This window comes from Panicum hallii, chromosome 2, assembly GCF_002211085.1.
Source record: "Panicum hallii strain FIL2 chromosome 2, PHallii_v3.1, whole genome shotgun sequence".
Taxonomy (NCBI): domain Eukaryota; kingdom Viridiplantae; phylum Streptophyta; class Magnoliopsida; order Poales; family Poaceae; genus Panicum; species Panicum hallii.
In genome coordinates, this window is record NC_038043.1 from 39,866,433 (window position 1) to 39,878,800 (window position 12,368).

Sequence of the window (12,368 nt, forward strand, 5' to 3'; positions counted from 1 at the left end):
TAATGCACTTCCAAATCATAATCCTTGATAAGTTCTAGCCAACGCCTTTGCCTCATATTCAGATCTGCCTGGGTAAAGATATACTTGAGGCTTTTATGATGAGTATAAATGTGGCATTTCGTACCCATCAGATGATGTCTCCAGATCTTTAGGGCATGAATAACAGCTGCGAGTTCGAGATCATGGGTGGGGTAATTCTGTTCATGAACTCTAAGTGCTCGTGATGCATATGCAATTACTCGGTTGTCTTGCATAAGTACACAACCAAGTCCCGTACCTGATGCATCACAATAGATGTCAAAAGGTTTTGAGACATCTGGTTGAGCTAAGACTGGAGCCGTCGTAAGATGATTTCTGAGAAGATGAAATGCATCTTCGCATTTTTGATCCCAGGAGAATTTCACACCTTTCTTTAGTAGTTCGGTCATAGGTTTGGCTATTCTGGAAAAGTCAGGAATGAAACGGCGATAATAGCCAGCTAGACCGAGAAAACTACGAATTTGATGGACGGAGGTCGGGGGTTTCCAATCCATCACTTCTTGTACTTTACTGGGATCGACAGATATTCCATCACCAGAAATGGTATGGCCCAGGAATTTGATTGTATCTAGCCAAAACTCACATTTAGAGAATTTGGCATACAGATGGTGGTCTCTTAATCGTTGAAGGATGACATGAAGATGCTTAGCATGATCTTCTGAAGTTTTAGAATAGATCAGGATGTCATCAATGAAGACCACAACAAACTTATCAAGTTCTTGCATGAAGACGGAATTCATGAGGTACATGAAATAAGCTGGAGCATTAGTAAGACCAAATGACATGACAAGATACTCATATAGACCATACCGGGTGGAGAAAGCTGTTTTTGGAACATCACTGGGTTGAATCTTAATTTGGTGGTAGCCGGAACGAAGATCTATTTTAGAAAACACCTTGGCTCCAGCTAGCTGATCAAAGAGGATATCAATGCGGGGTAGAGGATATTTATTTTTGATAGTCACCGCATTGAGAGGACGGTAATCCACACATAGCCTCAAGCTACTGTCTTTCTTTTTCACAAATAAGGCTGGACAACCCCATGGTGATGCACTTGGACGAATGAAACCTTTGTCTAAGAGATCTTGGAGTTGGGTTTTTAATTCAGCCAACTCATTGGGAGGCATACGGTAAGGTCTCTTAGAGATAGGGGCTGTACCAGGTTGGAGTTCAATAATGAACTCAATATCTCTATCTGGAGGCATTCCAGGTAAGTCATCCGGAAATACATCTGGATATTCACAGACGACTGGAATGTCCTCTAGTTTAACCCCGGACGTAGCATAGGTGCAAGAATGAAAGGACTTTGGTTGTGGAAGATAAAGAATGGTAGGCTCATTTTCCGGGGAACCTATCTCCACGGTTCTTGAAGGAATATCTAGAGACACATGATGTTGGGTCATCCAATTTACTCCTAAAAGAACATCTATTCCTTTTAGGTCTAGTAAGAGTAAATCTGCCTTCATCAGATTGTTACCCATCTGAATTGGTACACTTCTACAAACTTGATTTGAGGAGATACTACCACCCGGAGTTGTTATCATATATACTCCATTAACAGGATAGATATCCAAACCTATTTTAGTCCCACAATCCATACTGATAAAACTATGGGTGGCACCAGTATCAAAAAGAACAATAACGGGATGATAGTTGATAGAAAATGTACCCGTCATTATCGGTGCCCCTTCAGGGAGTTCGGAGAGTGTGGTGAGATTCACCCTCCCTTGTCGGACCTGCACCACTTGTCTCCTACCCTTGCCCTTGTAGTTTGGATTAGATGTTTGCCCTTGGAATGATTTCCTAGGTTGAGGGCAATCCTTAATGAAGTGGGACGGGCTTCCGTAATTGAAACAACGATTATTGTTGTTTCCGGGAGTAGCTGGCGGAAAGCTCGGCCGCAGACCTTGTTGGGGTTGTTGTTGATTTTGGGGCAGGGGTGGTCGGTTGAATTGTGCTTGTTGGGGAGGTCGGGCTACCCATCTGCCAGATATATTGCCTCGAGGCGGAGCTCGAGGGGCATTACTCGGGACCAACCGATACCGTGGCGACTGTGGAGTTGCAAGCCCTATGGGTGCTTTTCGTTTCTTTTCCGCTCTATGGGCGGCAATGCAGTCTTCTTGAGTTATAGCCATGTTGACCAACTCATTGAAATTGTTGGCCTTCACTAAATTCAGCCATTCCTTGAGCTTGGTGTTTAGGCCTCGACGGAAACGATCACATTTGCGGGCATCCGTGTCCGCATGTGATCCCGCATACTGGCACAGGTGATTGAAATCCTGTGCATACTGTGTAACCGTACGGGTACCTTGGGTCAGACTTAGAAATTCATTGAGCTTCCGCTCAATGAGTCCTGCTGGTATATGATGTGCGCGGAAGGCAGTCCGAAACTCATCCCAAATAACCACATGTTCGGCGGGTTGCATTGCATGAAACTGGTCCCACCAAAGACGAGCATGGCCTCGGAGTTGTTGGGCGGCGAAGAGCACCTTGTTCTCCTCTGAACATGGAGCTAATAGTAAAGCAAACTTAGACTCGATAGTCCGCAACCAGGCATCTGCGTCCAGAGGCTCATCGGCCTTATGGAATAAAGGGGGTTGGGTGCTAAGAAAGTCCTGATAATTGGCCGACAAGGGTTCACCTCGGCCTCGAGGTTGTTGCTGGAAGTGGCCCATCTGAGCTTGCACAAGTTGATCTAGAAGCTCAGTTTGCCGGGCCATAACCTCGGCAAGATTTGGAGGTGGCGGTGGTGGTTGCTGAGAACTACCAGATTGTCCTGCCCGGAATCCTTCCGGGGTCCCACGAGTAGCTCCAACCATCTGAAATAAAGGAGACATCCATTATCAACCATAATCTTGCTCCAATTTTAGATAATATACGATTATCAAACTGAAATGTAATGCATATACTCCATTCAATCCACTCATAATAGATGCACCGATATTGAACTAGATAACCAAAACTCAGGATTTGGATTACTACATAGATACTAATATCCTTACACCTCATATTGATACACTCGCACTATTACAAACATTTACCTAACAACACATGCCACATATACAACCAGTGGCTCTATAACTAGGTAAACTACACACCACCTAAGTTACATCCAGTACAGCGAGGAGAGCGATAGGCTAAAAGTCATCAAGGTTTCCCACTGACGATACTCTTCCAGAAGAAGAGTGGTTAGATTGGGGATTTTGGGGCAGGATCACCGTGTTCAGAGTCAAGACCCGATTCTCCTTCTATTTCTTCTGACTCTTCTTCTTCTTCTTCTTCACTCTCACTTTCTTCTGGCTCTAGAAATGGTGCGGGTTGCTCATGGAGATCGTTGATATGGTTAACAGCATCATCAAGCTCAATGGTGAGATCTTGAACCTGATCCTGGAGGAACTCAATAATGGTATTGCGCTGGGCAATAACTGTCTCCCTCTCATGGATTTGGTTTTCTTGATTGTTGATAATCACATCACGCTGGGCCAATAGGTCAACTTGGGCATTTGTGACAGTGTGAAGCTCATTTAGTTCATCAAGCTACTGGGTGATAGTTCCATGGTGAGCTTGAGCTAAGTTAGACAACTGATTCATGCTTCGACGTTGTAGCAGCTGATATTGATGCTGCACGTTCATGAATCGGAATAGAGCTTGCAGCATCTCATGAGACAGATCTCCCAATGGATGACTATAATAAGAGATCCTGAAGGTCCACTCAGAGTCACGAGGATCTGTGGCTGGGAATAAACCAATCGGATAAGCAGCCACTTCTTCAGGGTGCTTGTCACAGAAAATGTGAATAGCTTCAAGTGCAGCAGACTCAAAGGTATCCACAAGGCGGTGGCCAACCGTGCAAACTGTGACAGGTTGCCACAAGTAACGAGAAGGATGCTGCGGAATGGTCATCTTCACCCTACACCAAGGAACGCCTGCTTCAACAAACTCATATCCATCATAGAGTGGGGGTACATCATAGCCGAATATCTGAAGTGACTCCCACAAGAGACGGGGAAAGCCCTCCCAATGCAAGGCATTGGTATGAGCGTGTCCTTCACGATCCCAGCGAATATTTGGAGTCTCAGCCATCTGAAGCAAGATTTCGAATGGTAAGATATAGAGATACAGCAACACCGAACAGGAGCCCAAAGGATTGAGGACACAATTGCATTGAATGGCTGAAATGCAATTATTTTACAGAAGACTCACAAGATAACTTTACTTGAGATAACCGATTCTGGTAACAGCAAAGGCTGGAAAACAGATGGAAAACTATGAATCTACATAAGATACCCAACCTAAAGCTATCCTTAACACTTCGTTAGCCCATTCCAAATACAAACAACATATCCTTCATATATGAAAATATTTTTGTTATTAAAGGATGCATGCGCGCACTACTCGTCCTCACAACCAAAACAATTGCCGAATATGTTCGGACTTACGTAGTTAATTCCGGTGGCATAACCATACGTCTCTCACTATATATAACTAGTCGATAAACCCTACGCATCCTAATAGCGTAAACGTGGTTAGTGTACCTGCAAAAGAATACACATATATATATATATATATATATATATATATCTCATGAACCTTTCATGGCAGCATGACATGAAAGCGTCCCCAAGCATTACTGTTCACTATAGAAACAGCATCTGTACAATTACCGCCGTACAGACAACGTTAACATACGTTATCGAAACAACGTATTCACGGGGGTACCGCAAAATGCGGGGGTATGAACAGCGATCGCCATACCCTGCGCCGAACCATATACTCCCAATATAATCAACCTCAGTTGGTATATTGGCAGCATCTCAAGTAGGCCACTGCTTGAGAAACAGCGTTCGGTTTGCATCACCGACAGGAAGGCCAAGCTCCCTCAGTTGGCTGAGGATCCTTACATCCTTACCTCCGTTCGTAGATGTCGTTACTGAAAGTAAAGTTGGATTGTGCAGAAATTTAAGTTTTGACAGAAAGTAGTGCTGCAAGTCAGATTTATATATATATATATATATATATATATATATATATATATATATACCAATAGCCACCTGATACTTTCCCATATAAACCCCTAGGGCTTTACGTTCTAATCACCAACCTTAACGGATCCAACGTACTTTGTAAACTCATTTGTTGGCAAATTTTATCCTGAAAATACTTTTGAAGAGCTTCTCCAGATGTAAGAGTAAACCTACAGCTCTGATACCAGTTGTGGCAGAACCGCTCGAATTATTCCGGCTCAAGTGCGTTATTGATCGCCGTACCTTTGCAAATAGCATAACGCACTTCAAACGAAACAATCCTTTGGTCTGTTGGGTCTCCGCCCGATACAACCACGGTTCAGCAGGATCGAAGCAGGTTTACCTCGCACGATGGAGAGTTCACGTCACAGAATAGCTCATCAACTTTTAAATTTACAGCCATACATACTTTATTACAAACCGAGTCTCAAAGATAGGTAAACTTATACAAAACCATGTTCAACTGACAAGCATAACAGCTTGTCCAACTCACAGCGGAAGAAAAAGTTTTACGCGACTACATTCGTCGCGAAGGCGAACACCAAGCTTAGTCCAGGGCCTGGTGTCACTTCGGAGGGTCAGTGCCTGCCGGGGACGGGTCCCACTCCACGGACCAGCCATACGGAACGGACGTTGGCCACACAAGGTTGTCCGTGGGGTTTTCAAAGGTCATACCTAAAACAATTATAGGCAAGGCTGAGTATTCTAATACTCAGCAAGGCTTACCCGGGGCTGGGTATACTTTAGCCCATAACTAGACTCATGAAGGCATTGTAAAGGCTCTGGGTTTATTTTCAGCTGAAAAGCAACAAAGAGTATGAACTACTTTCAAGTTTTTAGCTTTCATCTTCTAGTTGAGTATTTATTCTAAATTAGCACCTACACTAAGCAAGCAAGGTAGTGATTATCATCCATCAAGATTATCCATCATTAGTTCCATTTCTTACTCAATGTGGCAGAAGGGATAAGCAGTCTCAATCCTCGTGAGAGGCGGACGATTCGAATCGAATTTAACCTTGCAAGGTAAACCTAACTCACACGCTCGGAATACCAACAGGGCATTCCGAAGCAACCGTTTCCCTCATATTCCGGGTTATGGATCAGGGCCACCACAAGCGACTGCAGGACCGTACGCACACCCAATGTGTACAGGACATACGACTGTAGCGCGACTACAAAACCCGTATTCCTGTCTGCCTTGCAGAACGTACTCCCACACGTCGGTGCGTGTAAACATAAAATAAAAGTCGACTGGTGGAGACAAGTCCATTTGCCGGGCCAATCGGGTACTAGGCTTACCGCTTACCATATTTCGCGGCATGTGGCTAGTACTTTCAAAAACTTAGCCACCACTACCACACATCTCGACCTTAAGGCTTATATCAAAACAGACAGGGTAAACTTCCAGGTTATGATACAGCACATGACCCTGTCCGTCATCCTTATAGTGGTTGCAGAAATGTAAACATGCAACTCCTATTTCGCGCGAGTGACAGGAAATCACCCGACTTCTACCGGTCCTATTAGCGAAGCATCTAACCGATAAGGACTCGGGAGCATTACATTGGATTCCTAGGATTCATGCATCTAGGGTTTCACTTCAATTCCTAGACTTAATGCAAGATATAATATAGATAGACATAGATTGCAGTGTAAATAAAGTAGTGGGAGATGTCCGGGGCTTGCCTTCTGGAGTGGGGGTAGGGGCAGGAGAGTCAGAGGTTTCCGAACTCGGGTTCGGAGCTTCAGTTAGTCCCTCGATGACTTGCGCTGGATCTTCTGGGAAGCCTTGGTCTTGTCCTAAGACCAATTCATAGTCCCCGTCGTCGAGTGTCGTTGATTCTATATGAGATGCAATAAAGTAAATAAGGTGAAATTTAAATTTAGAATTTCACATTTCAAATATTATAACTCATCCAATTAACACATAAACATACATAAAATAAAGAGGTTTTAGATTTAAAATACCATTTATATAGATATGGTAGAGTTTATTGTAATAAAAGCTAAAATATTTGCATTAAATTTGAAATGAACTAAAATTTGAATTCAAAACTTTTAAATAAAAGATTATAGAAATTTGATTATACATTAAACATTATAAAATATCACATTAGTGGATGATGAAAGATTCCAATTAGATAAGGCTATACATTGGGTTCATTTTAAATTTGAAAGTTTCAAAATAAAAGAGGTTAAGTTTAAATCAAAGTTAAGTTTGTGACTTTGTACAAAGTTATTTAGAGTCTCACAGAACATTTATGCCAAACTTTATAAGAAAAACAAAAGAGCATGAAATGACAAGGTTGAGTGTATATTACCCCTTAATCTTAGATTCGAAATACAGGTAGAAATATTTTATTTCAAATTAAACTCTATTAACAAAAGTCATAGAGTTTGAAATCTAGTTTCTAACAAAACTAGTTTTGCTATTTTTGGATTTTTCTGTGAATTGTTATGAATTTTACAAGACAGGAAATCATACACACATGAAATAACAAAATCACTAGGGGGGGGGTTTGGATATTTTGCATTGGGGTCCCTAAAAGAAAGTTTCTTCTCACGAACAGACCCTTGCCCGGTCTCGACACGGCTGGAAGCCCGGCCTCCGGTGCGTTCCCACCGGCGGCGAGGTCGCCGGCGGTGAAGGGCCGGTCAAGCACGACCAGGAGAAAGAGAAAAACACGTTGGGCAAGGCGGGGTTCATCTGACAGAAAGGAAATCCGGCCGACGGCGAGAAGGGGCGGCGGCCGTGACGGCGCAACGCCGTTCCCGGTGAACGGCCGGCGAACACAGAGAAGTAACGCACGCACGAGCATCACTGGAGCACGGGAAAGCGATTTCCATACGTGGTTCGGTCGGGAAGATGGCGAGACGGCCTGTCGACGGTGGAGCCGAGCTCGGCGGCGCCAATGGAGGGGCGGCTCGGGGTGGGGCAAATCCGGCAAGGAGAGGGGTCAGGGCTGGTTTGGATCACGTGGTGGAGCAAGGGGGGAGGTGGGGAAGCTCTGTGTCAGCGGGATTTGGGCGAGATGGAGTGACTGCGGTGTATGCCGGTGAGGAGTGCGGGCGGCTCCGGTGATGCAGGGAGGAAGAAAAGGGGAGAAACAGTCGAGGGCAGGGGTTTGGCAAGTGAATAAGCAAGGAAAACAAAGCAATGTAGAGTTGCTAATCCCACTGAGTAGAAGAGAGGGAAGGATAAGGCAAGCCGGTGGAAATTGCGGCGGCGGCAGGAACTCTGGCGTGCAGTGCTGGCAGCCGGTGGGAGACGTGGCGCTCGGGTGGGGCGCCGGCAGCAGAGAGCTAGAGCGGTGGGTGAGCAGGGGAGCAACGCGTGGACCGGGGGGAAAACACAGGAGATGGCCGGCGATGACCAGAAGCGGCGCATTACGCCGGCGGCAGGAACACCAGGGGAGCAGAGCGGGGGGGGGCAGAGACGCCAGGAGGGAGAAGGGGAAAGAACTGAACTGAGGACTGATCTGTGAAATCAGAGAAAAATAGGGACCTTACTGAAAAGGACTTACAACTTTTAAACTAGTACTCAAATGAAGATGGTCCAAAAAGCAAAAGTGCATGGTTTTTCAAACTCTACAACTTCTCTTTAAGGTTCATCTGCATTTGAGCAATAGTTTTGGAAATAAAATAGACTTAGTAATAAATTCACATTTTATGTAAATCCCATGAGTAAGGTTACTTTTACACATATACCCTATGGTAATTTCATATATTTTTGCAATTTAACCACAGATATCACTTTTTTGCAAACTAACCCTTATGCTTTTAAACTCTTCCCCCATCTCCACTCACTTTGCATAAAAGGACCTTTAGTTAATATTAATTACATAAACATCACTTCTTCCATAATATTACATACATAAAATACATATTTGCCAAACTTTGAACATACAAGCATACTAAAACTCTAATGTGTGACCAAGCTAATTACCTGAGTGTCACAAATATGACGCACGCAAACATTTGATTGTATAGGGTGAATAATGGAAAATCAATATCGCGAACAAATGAGTCAATATCACCGAACAATTTATTCTATAAAGCATAAAATAATTTGGTACTGCGAACAAATTTGTTACACATAGATAAATAATTTAACATGAAGAACAAATGCATCTACATTGCAAAAAGTTTATGTTTATAAGCATACATACATGTGCTAAATAAGTTAGCATATAAAGAAAATAAATCATTTCACACCCCAACTTAAAGTCTACAATACAAATAAATTAGTATACATTCACCATAACTCACTCTTAAATGGACAAATAATTTTATACTATAGTAGTAGGTAGGTATAGGTCTGTTAATATTTGAAACAAATATGGTTAATATGAATTATTAAAGGTAAACAAGAAATTCAAATACAGATTATGTATATAACAATTATAATCAGAAAAGAAAGAAAGAGAACAATAAATAAATATATACAAAGGATTAGCAAAAGAAGAAAAACAAAAATGGAGGGAAAGAAATAGAAAATAGAAGAAAAGAACAAGAGGAAAACACATATAAAAAATGTATAAATATAAGAAGAAAAATAAAAAAAGCAAATGGTGGAAAGGCGACATCAAAGCTGGAAAGGCGAAAAGAAACCACGAGAAAACAGAAAAATCACTCCGCATCTTAGTCTCACCATGGCCCCACACCCTACACAAATGGGTCTGCAACTCAACAAACCCATTGACCTAATCAAATCGGACGTGCAGGAAAAGCCTCGACTGGGCCCGGTAGCATTATTTATGTGTGAGGCAATTCCCCCGTCGATCTCGCATCCAACAAACAGCAACATCGATTGACAGGAACACAAATTCTCAAACGGTTGATGTCGAGCAAATCTACTAAACATATTGGAGCCAATGTGATCCCAACATACTCCTAGATATCGCTGGGCATATCTTAACAAATGGCATCCCCGAACCATAACAGCTCCGACGATTCCAACTCGTAGGAGTACGTGCCGGTGAGCAGCAAGTTAGAGCCGGGTTCCTCCACCTACACGACTCAGAATCCAATGAAAGCTAGCTAGTTCGAGCGACCACCCCGACTACCAGCTGCTAGAGAAGTTGGATGACGGCACTGACATCGAGTTCGACTCTGAACCTTATCTCAATATCGACTACACCTATATGTTAGGATCCCACTCGCATCAATCGATCAGATAGACAGATTTGGGGATAATCAGAGTAAGAATCATGTTAAAGGAAGAATAGGGGTTGGGGACAGCACAGAAGCAGGGTTGCGGAACGAGTTCAGGTGAGTCTATATATCGCTTAAGGTGACAACAATAGGAACCATTACCTGAAGGATCGGTACAACTACAGGACTATTTTCAAATGTACGGCTGCCTGATGATTCCACCTAAAGAGGAGAGAGATTCTATGCATGCAAAAGAGGACAACAATAATGATATCACCCACATGCATACAAATCCAAAACATAAAAACGTCATAAGTATTAAATCGAGCATCCAAATTAAATTTTGTTTGCACTATTATCTTTTTTATGACAAGATCTTCAAAATAAGACCGCACTTGCCTATGTTTGTACGAATTTTTGAAAAATATTTTTAATACTAAATAATTAATTTTGGGTACTGAGAGGAAATATTTTAACATCATGAACAAATGATTATTTTCTACTAACAAAAAGTTAAACATGATGCACAGATATAATGTACTACAAAGAACATATTAAACATCGCAAACATTTGATTTGATTGTACAGGATGAATAATGGAAAATAAATATCACGAACAAATGAGTCAATATCACCGAATAATTTAGTCTATAAACCGTACAAATAAGTTGGTTTGCGAACAAATTAGTTACACATAGATAAATAACTTAACATGAAGAATAAATGCATCTCCATGGCAAAAAATTATATTTATAAGCATATATACATGTGCTAAACAAGTTACCATATAAAGAAAATAAATCATTTCACACCCCAACTTAAAGTCTACAATACAAATAAATTAGTATACATTCACCATGACTCGCTTTTAAATATGGACAAATAATTTTATACTATAGTAATAGGTAGGTATAGGTTTGTTAATATTCAAAACAAACATGGTTAATATGAACTACAAAAATATTAACTAGAAATTCAAATACAGATTATGTACAAAATGATTATAATCAGAATAGAAAGAAAAAGAACAATAAATAAATAGATACAAACGATTATCAAAAGAAGAAAAATAGAAAATGAAAGGAAAGAAATAGGGAACAGAAGAAAAGAACAAGAGGAATACACATATAAAAAGTAAAAAGTAAATAAATATAAAAAGAAAAGCAAAAGAAGCAAAAACAATGTACAGATGCATTTTGACGTATTAGAGATTAGCCAAACAAAATAGATAAGAAAAAAATAAAATAGTCTGACTACCTAGTGGATAGGTTTGCATGCACTAACGCCAAAAGTAAAGTCTAGGTTCACATCTGACTAGCTAGTGGATAGATTTGCATGCACTACTGACATCAAAAGCAAAAGTTTATGCACGTCCTTCTATACCTCACATGTATCATATCTATTTTCCGAATTCAATTGTAAAAAATAATGGTACATATCACGAATTTGGAGAAAAGAATCATATAAGCACTATAAGAGAAAAAAAAGAAAAGAGTAAGTACGAGGAATGGAAAAATAAAATAAGTAAAAAAGGAAAATAGAATAAAATGAAAACTACATGGCAAAAAAAGAAAACTAAATATGAAGAAAATAATCACTTATTTTTCATGGATGCAAAAGAAAAATATAATAATAATTAAAAAGGAGAAAAGAAAAGTAAAATAAAATAAAAAAATAAAAAGAGAATGCATGATACAAATTAAGAAAAATAAATAAATAACACATGGGTCAAAAGTTGAGAGAGAGAAATAAAAAAATTAAAAAAAAATAATACTTTATCGGCACACATAGCACACCTAGAGGCATGCAATGAAAGTGATATCTAGTAATTCTATACATATATCGGCGCACTAGCTGTATGCATGCATCAAAAGTCATATCTACTAGGTCCAACAATGATTAGACTTGATAGGCTGAAATAGTTTATTGGACCAACCCATCTCGGACCACCTAAAATAATCTTCAGGCGACAACCTAAAATAATCTTCAGGCGACAAGAGGATACTTTATAAGCAGGCGGTATATAGCCACGCCGAACGAGTTCAGCTATTCATTTCATACCGAAGGCGGTAGGCGGTCAGCTGTCGACAGCTTTGTACAGTTCATGAGCCATCGCTTTTAGGTTGCGTTTGGTTCTACTTTCTGAACCAA